This window comes from Triticum dicoccoides, chromosome 2A, assembly GCF_002162155.2.
Source record: "Triticum dicoccoides isolate Atlit2015 ecotype Zavitan chromosome 2A, WEW_v2.0, whole genome shotgun sequence".
NCBI lineage: Eukaryota > Viridiplantae > Streptophyta > Magnoliopsida > Poales > Poaceae > Triticum > Triticum dicoccoides.
The window spans coordinates 205,569,647-205,579,486 of NC_041382.1; positions in this window are offsets into that span (position 1 = coordinate 205,569,647).

Below are 9,840 nucleotides of genomic sequence, written 5' to 3' on the forward strand. Positions count from 1 at the left end.
ACCTCCTCCGGCCTTCTCTCTAGTCGCCCGTACCCACCGCCGCCGCCAACTGCGGCCCCGCGCCGACGCAGCCCCGCAACCTGCCGCGTGCCCTGGCCCCTGCCCGCGCTGCCGTCCGCCCCCACACGCGCCTGTCGCCGCACTGCTGCGGCCCGACCGCGGCCTCCGCTCGCTGGCCCTGCCGCCCACCGCTGTCGGCGCCGCCCTGTCCCCTCGCCCCGCCGCGCTTGCTCCGGCCAGCCGTGGCTGCCGGCCGCGCACCCCCCGCGGCCATCTCCTGCGACCGGCCCTGGCGCCCTGGCGCGCCCCTTCGCCCGTGACCGTTCGGGCGGGTTCGCCCGCCCGTTACCCGCGCCCAAACCCGCTAGGCCTCCCCTAGGGCCAATGATAGGAGGGCCCCGCCTCCAGAACGCTTTTTAAAAATAATAATAGTTAATTAAATAAATAATTAACTTAATTAATTTTGATTAATTAAACTAAACAATTTATTAAACTAATTAATCATAATTAGATTAATCTAATAACTAATTAAACTAACTATTGTTAGTTAATTAATCAACCAATGATAGTGGGGCCCACCCCTAATTAATCCCGATTAGGTTAATTATAAATGGTTAATCAAAATGTGTCACTGACCAGTGGGACCCACTGGTCAGGTTGACTAGTCAACCCTGTTGACTGCTGATGTCATGCTGACGTCAGCAAGCTCTGTTTTGGATAATGTTGAATTAAAATAATTAAATAAATCTTAAAAATGATTTAAATCTTTTAAAATTAATATAAAATAAACCGTAGCTTGGATGGAAAAACTTTGTACATGAAAGTTGCTCAGAACGACGAGACAAACCCGGATACGCAGCCCGTTCGTTCGCCACGCATCCCTAGCATAGCTAACATGCAACTTTTTCCCTCCAATTCATCTGTCCGAAAACGTGAAACACCGGGGATACTTTCTCGGATGTTTCCCCCCTTCACCGGTATCACCTCATACCGCGTTAGGGCACCCCTAGCATCTCTACTTGTCATGTCATGCATCGCTATGCATCTGTTTGCATTATATTCATTGTTTCTTCCCCCTCTTCTCTCCGGTAGACTATGAGGCTGAAGCTGCTGCTGGTGCCCCGATCGACTACGCTGTTGACGACCCCTCTTTCTTGCCAGAGCAACTAGGCAAGCCGCCCTGATCACCAGATATCGCCTACTCTTCTCTCTACTGCTTGCATTAGAGTAGTGTAGCATTTACTGCTTTCCGTTAATCATATTCTGATGCATAGCCAGTCATTGTTGTTACAACTGTTGATACCTTACTTGCAATCCTAAATGCTTAGTATAGGATGCTAGTTTATCATCAGTGGCCCTTCATTCTTGTCCGTCTGCCATGCTATGCTATCGGGCCGTGATCACTCGGGAGGTGATCACGGGTGTATACTTATATACGTATTATATGATACCTATGGTGACTAAAGTCGGGTCGGCTCGTAGAGTACCCGCGAGTGATTCACGGTTTGGGTCCGGAAGGACATTTGTCCGGACGGCCCTCTGAGTGAACCTTTGTGGCGGAGCGACATGAGGCAGGGTGTGACCACCTAGGAGAGAGGTGGGCCTGGCCCTGGTTGGCGTCCGCGGTTATTTCAAAATAACAGCTTAACGAGATCGGGGTATTTGATCTGAGTCTGGCTACTGGCCTATACGCACTAACCAACTACGCGGGAACAGTTATGGGCACTCGACGTCGTGGTATCAGCCGAAACCTTCGTGACGTCAGCGATTGAGCGGCGCGTGCCGACTTGGACTGGAATGCCTGCTCTTGTATAAGGGAGGCTAGGTCTGCTCACCGACCGCGTACGCAACATGCAGGTGTGCAATGGGCGATGGGCCCAGACCCCTGCGCCATAGGATTTAGACTGGCGTGTTGACCTCTCTGTTGTGCCTAGGTAGGTCTGCGATGTGTTGATCTTCCGAGGCCGGGCATGACCCAGGAAAGTGTGTCCGGACAAAGGGGATCGAGCGTGTTGGAAAATGTGGTGCACCCCTGCAGGAAAGTTAATCTATTCGAATAGGCGTGATCTTCGGTAACAGGACGACTTGGAGTTGTACCTTGACCTTATGACAACTAGAACCGGATACTTAATAAAACACACCCTTCCAAGTGCCAGATACAACCGGTGATCGCTCTCTCACAGGGCGACGAGGAGAGGATCATCGGGTAGGATTATGCTATGCGATGCTACTTGGTGAACTTACCATCTATTCTCTTCTTCTGCTGCAAGATGGAGGTTACCAGAAGCGCAGTCTTCGATAGGACTAGCTATCCCCTTCTTATTTCGGCATTCTGCAGTTCAGTCCACATATGCTACCCCTTTTTCATTTGATACCAATGCATGCATATGTAGTGTAGCTCCTTGCTTGCGAGTACTTTAGATGAGTACTCACGGTTGCTTTGCTCTCCATTTTCCCCCTTTCTATACCCGATTACTGCGACCAGACGATGGAGTCCAGGAGCCAGACGCCATTGTCGATGATGACTGCTACTACTCGGGAGGTGCCTACTACTACATGCAGGCCGCTGACGACGACCAAGAGTAGTTTAGGAGGATCCTAGGCAGGAGGCATGCGCCTCTTTCGATTTGTATCCCAGTTTGTGCTAGCCTTCTTAAGGCAAACTTGTTTAACTTATGTCTGTACTCAGATATTGTTGCTTTCGCTGACTCGTCCATGATTGAGCTCATGTATTTGAGCCCTCGAGGCCCCTGACTTTTAATATGATACTTGTATGACTTATTTTATTTATAGAGTTGTGTTATGATATCTTCCCGTGAGTCCCTGATCTTGATCGTACACGTTTGCATGTATGATTAGTGTATGGTTGAATCGGGGGCGTCACAAGTTGGTATCAGAGCCGACTGCCTGTAGGAATCCCCTTCCACACTCCTTGGCCGAAGTTGAGTCTAGTTATTGAAATTTTTTTACTAACATGGCTGTGTGGCTTACGGACCCACGTCGCCACTGGGTGGTATTAGGATCTTTTATTTCTCGCCTATACTCCGGGACTCTGATCACTCTTCTATTCGGGTTAAATGATTTTACTAAATCTGACTCTAGGTTCTCGTAACTACTTCTCCCGGAGAGCCCCTTACCACAGATGATCGCCTACTTCACCAGAAGATTTTGAAGATACTCTTCGATCATTCCCGAGATCCTTGTGCCCTCTGTGTCGGAGTAATGGGTCACGGGTAGGCTAACCTGAGGCCCAGAACCTTTCAAGACATCGGGGCTGGCTGCGCCCCTCAAGGCAGCAAGATGAAATGCCACCTTCTGGTGGTCGGCTGAAGGAATAGTCGGCTGCCTGTAGACGGCCGAGTTCCAGAGGCCGACTTCAAGACCAGCCGACTCCTAGTTGACGGCTTCTAGAGAAGCCGGCCCCTAGCAGTCGGCCCATGGCGTCAACAAAGCCCGCGCCCTCATCAAGAAAGACAAGACAGGGAGTGGCTACAGTATAGACCATCCCCTCCCCCCCTGATCTAGGGACGGGCGTGGCCACAGTGCACCGTACCGGCGGAGATCTCCACCCGACGCGGCACTGTTGCCACGCCACTCCTGACATCACCACAAGCAGGCGGGGTCCTGCTCCCATGATGGCATGTCGGTACGACCCAAGGACGACGGGCCCCATCAATCAGCGAGAGCCCGGAAGACGGCAAGAGCCCCACCAGTCGGACCCGAGGAAGGTCGGCCCCCAGAAGTTGGCCCGCAGCAGTCGGCCCGCCCCTTCCTCGGGTCCCACGCACCATTAACCAGACGAGACACAGAGTGGCTACAGTAATCGTCCGCCAGGCGGCGAAGCTGTAGCCACGATCCCCTGACCAAGCCTGCGTCATTAGTGTCATGGCTACAGTGATCAGCAGCCGACAAGACCCGAGAGCGGCGGAGGCGGCCTGTCGGCCCCGTACTTGACCAGTCGGCGGGGCCCCCCAGACGGCGGGCCCCAGCAGCCGGCGGAGAAGCCGGCGGACAAAGAGACTGATAGTCGGGCCCTACGCTCAGCTGGATTACCATTGTACCCCTAGGGGTAGGTCTATATAAACCCCCCCAGGGCACCCATGCAAAGGGTTCCCAACCTGTTAGAACTAGACCAGCCCATAGAGGAAGGAGAGAGCCAGCCTTGCCTTCTCCTACATCTAGCATATAGCTCAAGGAGCACCATTGTACTCACTTGCGCCTTAGTGATCATGTGGAGACCCCGCAGAGCAGGACTAGGGGTGTTATCTCCTAGGAGAGCCCCGAACCTGGGTAAAGTACGCCGGTGTTCGTGTCTATGCCTCATCCCGCTTCCCGGCACCGACGACGTTCTACTCGCTCCCACCATGATAAGCCATCCATTGGCATATGTCGCACCTAACCCCCGACATTTGGCGCCCACTGTGGGGCGAGGTGCACCGTCTCTCGGAGACCTGTTCTGGACGGGAACCCTGTTCCTTCCTGGCGAGCGCAGCCAGCCCGGCATGCCATACGGTGTCTGCGCCGAGGCGCTGCACAGTGCGGAGATCGCCTACGCAGCGAGCTGCCTCGCCGATCTTGCTGGCAAGATTAGCCTGTCCGACGAGCCCGCATCCAATGCGGGTACCGATGGCCCCGAAGGCTGCCTCGTGGGCCTCCTCGGTCAACTCCACGTCGCCAGCGAGCCTGCTGCTGACTTGGAGTCGGTTGGCTCGACCGACCCGATGTTGGTCGACTCCGACACAGCTTCGCTTGACACGTTCCCCTCTCATGTGGTGGTCTACGACGAGCCGCTTCCTCGCGCGAAGAGCGGCGAAATCGCTGTCACGGAGGTGCTAGTCATCGGCCACAGCGAGCACTCCGGCAGGGGTGCTCACGACCCGCTCGATGCGTCATTCCAAGACCTGATGGCGCCCATCCCATAAGACGCCGATGCCGAGATGCTGGAAGCACGCCGCATCCAGCTCATCAAGGGCGCTAGGAAGCTGGCTAGCATGAGACGCCTATCGGAGGCCTGCCAGCGCGAGATGGACCGCGCTGTGGGCGGCACGCTGGCTCCCCTCGAGAATTCGACTCCCCTTGAGTCACCATGTACAGTGAAGAGGAGGCAGAAGAAGCACGACAAGATGGCATCGACCTGCTGGAAGAGGGCCGGCTGCTGGCACTCAGTCGGTCCAGCATCTACCAGCAAGGTCTGCGCCGATACTACAACCGAAAGGTCAAGCCAAGATCCTTCAAAGAGGGAGATCCTATGCTCCGACTGATCCAGCAAACAGCCGGCCAGCACAAACTCTCGGCATCTTGGGAAGGCCCCTTCATCATCAGCAAGGTGTTGGGTAACGACTCCTACTACCTCATCGATGCTCAGAAGCCTCGAGCACGCAAAAGAGACGACTCCGGCAGGGAGACAAAGCGTCCGTGGAATGTGAATCTCCTTCGAAGGTTTTACAGTTAAAAACAATATGTATCACGCCGACTTTTGTATTAAATACGAAGACTCCGGGTTCCCCGAGTAGAGCTCGGGGACTGCCCTTCTTTATCTATAAGACAAGTGTTACGTCTATCATTTGTATCATTTCATAATCTGTCTGGCACCGGGTTCGACCAGTCGACCTGGGGACTTGCCGCCTTGTACTATGAAATGCTTCCTGCAGCCGGACAAGTAGTGTGTCGGCACCCTAGCTTTCTCCCGCCAAGAGGCCGCAACCTGCTGAGCGGCTATTCGGTCGGCAGGAGTCAAGGTGAAAAGGGCGCCTGCATGAAAAATGTTTAAGGACTTAAGGCATTTACATAGTCCAAGCCGGTTTCTCGCCTCACCAACCGGTTGCCGAGCAACCGGCTGGCCGGCTTCTACTTAACTTGCCAAGAAAACTCTAGCCGACTAAGTACTTGCCTTCCCAAAGTGGCTAAGTACTTGACCCAGCCACAGTCCGTAGAGCGGCTGTTCGACTGGCAAGACGGCAACCAAGAGAAGGCGGCAAAGGAAAAAGCTTAAAGAGTAGAAGGCAAGGAAAAGTAGAACTCGGATAAAATATTTACACATCAAAGGCCCCTGGCCGACATCCAGCATAAGTTTCAAAGTACACCCCACGGGAGGAATTGTGCAAAGCTAACAAAGTTCATTGAGACTAATAAGCAGGGAAAAATAAAAAGTAAAGTGGCAGCCTAGGGATCGGCAGACGGGTTCGGTGGAGTGGTGGAGTCGGTGACGCCGGCTGGTCGGTTCCCGCTTGGTCCCCTTCAGCGGCAGCCGGCTCGTTGCTGGAGGCGCGATCGAGTTGGGGCTGGCCGTCTGCTCCGACCTCTGGCGCCTCCTCTTCGCCTTCCTCCTCCTCGTCTTCTCCCTCGTCGCTAGAGTCGATCACCTCGGCCGAGTCTTCGCCCTCCTTCGGGTTCAGCCCAAACCACTCCGGCAGCGCCTCGGTGCCATCCTCAGCTGGCTCCGGGATGAAGACGCCGGTGTCGATATACTCGGCGATGGCCGCCGCCCGCTTGACGAGTTCGCCCTCCACCGCCACCAGCTCCTCCTGGGCCTCCTGTCGGAACGTGTTCAACTGGGCTAGATCTAGCCCATGGTACCATGCCTTGACGAACTCTAAAGCCCAGCGCGCTCCGGCCCGGGCCGAGGAGCCCTTCCACGCCTCAAGGCGGCCAGCCGCCACCTCCAGCCAGTCGGTAGTCCGGCTGGGGGCGGGGCCGGCCTGTCAGGCCACAAGGCGGTGATCGCCTGGGCGCCGACACGTTGAAGGCGGCGCAACATCCGATGGGCTGGCCGAAGACGGGCCTGGATGCTGAGAAGCTGCTCGCGAAGGGTGCGAGGGGCATTGGCGCCGATCTCTTCGCCCCCCGCCCTTCGTTCTTCGCGATCGGCCTCGATAGCCTGGTTGGCGGCACCAGATTGGCCTGGAAAGAAGTCTGCCAGGATTAAGCAAAAGAGTCAGAACAAAGAGAAAGAAGCCGGCTTGACTAGAGGCCGGCGATGTAAAAGAAGAGTAAGGAAGGTTGCCTACCGTCAACCAAATCCTCGATTTCGCCAAAGCCGGCCCTCAGCATCGCCTCCTTGTCGTTCCAGGCGGAGCGTTCGATCTCGAACTCGGCGAGAAGACCCGCCTCCTTGTCCTCCGCCTCCTTTTGGGCCTTCTGGAGAAGCCCTGCCTGCTCTGCCAGCTGCATGGCCAGCTGGTTACGTTCTCCAGCCAGCTTGCTGCAGTCCGTCTCTTTGGCATGCAACACGGCGTTGGCTTCACCCAGTTTCCTTTGAAGGATGGCGTTGGCTTCTGCGGAAGAAAGTAGAAGGGAAGGCGTCAGTTGCCAACAGAGAAGAGGCTAGAGTCACCGGGGAGATCCGGCCCGACTGTTCAGCAGTTGGCCCGAATCTCGGGGACTACAGCCCGCGGGTGTGCCAACGCGCCCCCACAGAGAAAGGAGTCATCAAAATCAACAGAAAGAAGAACAGTCGCCAGGAAGACCCGGCCCGACTGATCAGCAGTCGGCCCGGATCTCGGGGACTACAGCCCGCGGGTGCGCCAGCGCGCCCCCGCAGAGAGAAGAGGACTTGCTCCGGCTCTCCGACAAGTCGGCAACGCGTTGATCCAACTCTTGGACCCTGGATTTGTAGGCGGCCGTGCGGAGGTTATGATAATCCTGCAGCAAGGATATCGGCTTTCAGAGCCTGCTAGTTAAAGTTCTACGCCGCCTCCTCAGCAGCCGCCCCGGAACTCGGGCACTACACCCAGTGGGTGCGCTGACGCGCCCCCACGAAGCAATACAAGAGTTAAAAACGAAAAAGCAAGAAGCATACCTGGATGGCCTCTCGCGATGCCAGATACGCCTTGTTGCAGTTCTTGATGGCGTCGGCTTCGGCGCGAATTTGGTTTGAACATCCAGCATCGCCTTGTTCAGAGGGCCTGTCCCGCTGACCCGCACCCACCTAGTGGGCGCGGCGCTGGTCGCCTCGGTGTCCGGGATCGAGGAGCTCACGGCGCCAGTCTTCAGCGAGCGTGGCGCCGAAGCCGCCTTTGCAAATCGGCGATGCGTCGGTGTGCCGACCTCAAGAGTCGGGCCCGTCGCCACCTTGTTTTCAGTCGGCGGCACCGGCGGGTCCGCCGGCTGCTCGCCTCGCACACTCCCAGACGGCGGCGATGGAGGCATATTCACGTCCGGCATGGCGACGTCGTCGCCGTCCCTTTCCATGACTGGGTGCTCGCCCCCGGTTTCCCCAGTCTGCGGCACGAACTCCGGAGGTGGCGGCGCGGAGTTCAGGGGAGTGATGAAAATCGCCGACTGGCGGCGCGCGGCTTCTTCAGCCTGCTTCTTTGCCGCGTCGGCGGCCTCGGCCTCCGCCAGTTTCTTCAGGGCGGCGGCCTCCACCTTCTCGGCCTCCGCCTTCTCCAGGCGGGCGGCTTCCTGCTCTTCGCGCACTTCTCGCGCGTTCCGCTCCCTTGCCCCCCGAAGGTCGGCAGCCGGATCGATCCGCTGAATGGTGGTGGAAGTCTCCGCCGACCTAACGATGGAGGCGGCGGCCGATTTCTCAAGAGAGAGCGGAGCCCTAGATCAAGGGAAACGAAGTGAAGAAACTCAGACAGAGTCAACAAGGAAAAAATGAAGGTACAAGATAAAGGTGGTACTTACGCGGAAACCAGCTGCGGCTTCTTCACCTCCTTGCGGAAGCGGATGGCCTTCGCGTCCGCTTCATCCTGCTTGGTCGCCGCGGCCGAGCGCTTGGGCTTCTTCGGCCGGCTGTCGAACAAGCTCGGCGCGGCCTTGCGCTTCTTTGCGCCGCCTTGGGCATCCGGCAAGGCAGACGAGCTCGCGCCCGGCTGGCCGGCTCCTGGCTGGTGGCGCAGGGCGACTTCTCCTGCATCATCATCAGGCCAGTCCTCGAGGCTGGCTCCGAGCCTCGGGCCGCCTGCTTCGCCGCCTCCTCCCTCGGTGTCGTCCTCCAAGGTCGCAGCCCCTAGATCGGGGTCGTCGACGTCGCTCTCCGCTCAGTCGGGGAGGAATTGGCGCTCTGGCCCCGCGACGCCGGCTGCCAGCTGGAGGAGGGGACTCTGTTCAAAGGCCGATTGGTCAGGCTGGATAGCACGAACTCAGAAACAAAGAGATAGAGAAAAAAGACAGACGACTTACAATAGGCGGGGGTTTGGCGCGTGAATACGGCTCCTTGCCAAACCGCCACTCTTCCGTGAGCTCGCAGTTCGCAAGGTAGTTCACCATGTGAGCTACATCTGCGTGAGGCATCTCCTTGGTGCACAGCCGACTCGGGTCCCGATGTCCACTCATCTGGCAGATCATGTGAGGACGGCTCTGGAGCGGGAGCACTCAGCGCGCCACGAAGGTGGATAGCAAGTCGGGCCCGGTCAGGACCTCCGACTGTGTCAGCACTCGGAGCCGCGCGATAGCGGCGGCTCTGGAGGGCGACATCGTCTTGGCCCGGTATGACCAGTTGGGCCGCCTCCCAGCCGGCGGGCCGGCTTCGTATGTCGGCAAGTTGACCCAGTCTCCCTTCGCGAAGACGCTCTTCACCTAGAAATACGACCGCTGTCACATCTTCACCGACTTCATCAGCGGGATGGCGGGAAACGGGTTTTCGGCCACCGGCCTCCGCACCGCGATGAACGCGCCGCATTGAGCCGGCACGCCCGCAACAAGGGTGCCGAGCTTGATGTATAAGAACTCCCCCCAGAGCTCGATGGTGGGGAGGACGGCGAGGAAGCCTTCACACAAGGTGACGAAGGCGGACATCAGTACCACCGTGTTCGGGGTGAGGTGGTGCGGCTGGAGACCATAGAACTTGAGGAAGGATCAGAAGAAGCTGCTCGCCGGCAGGCCGAGGCCGCGCAG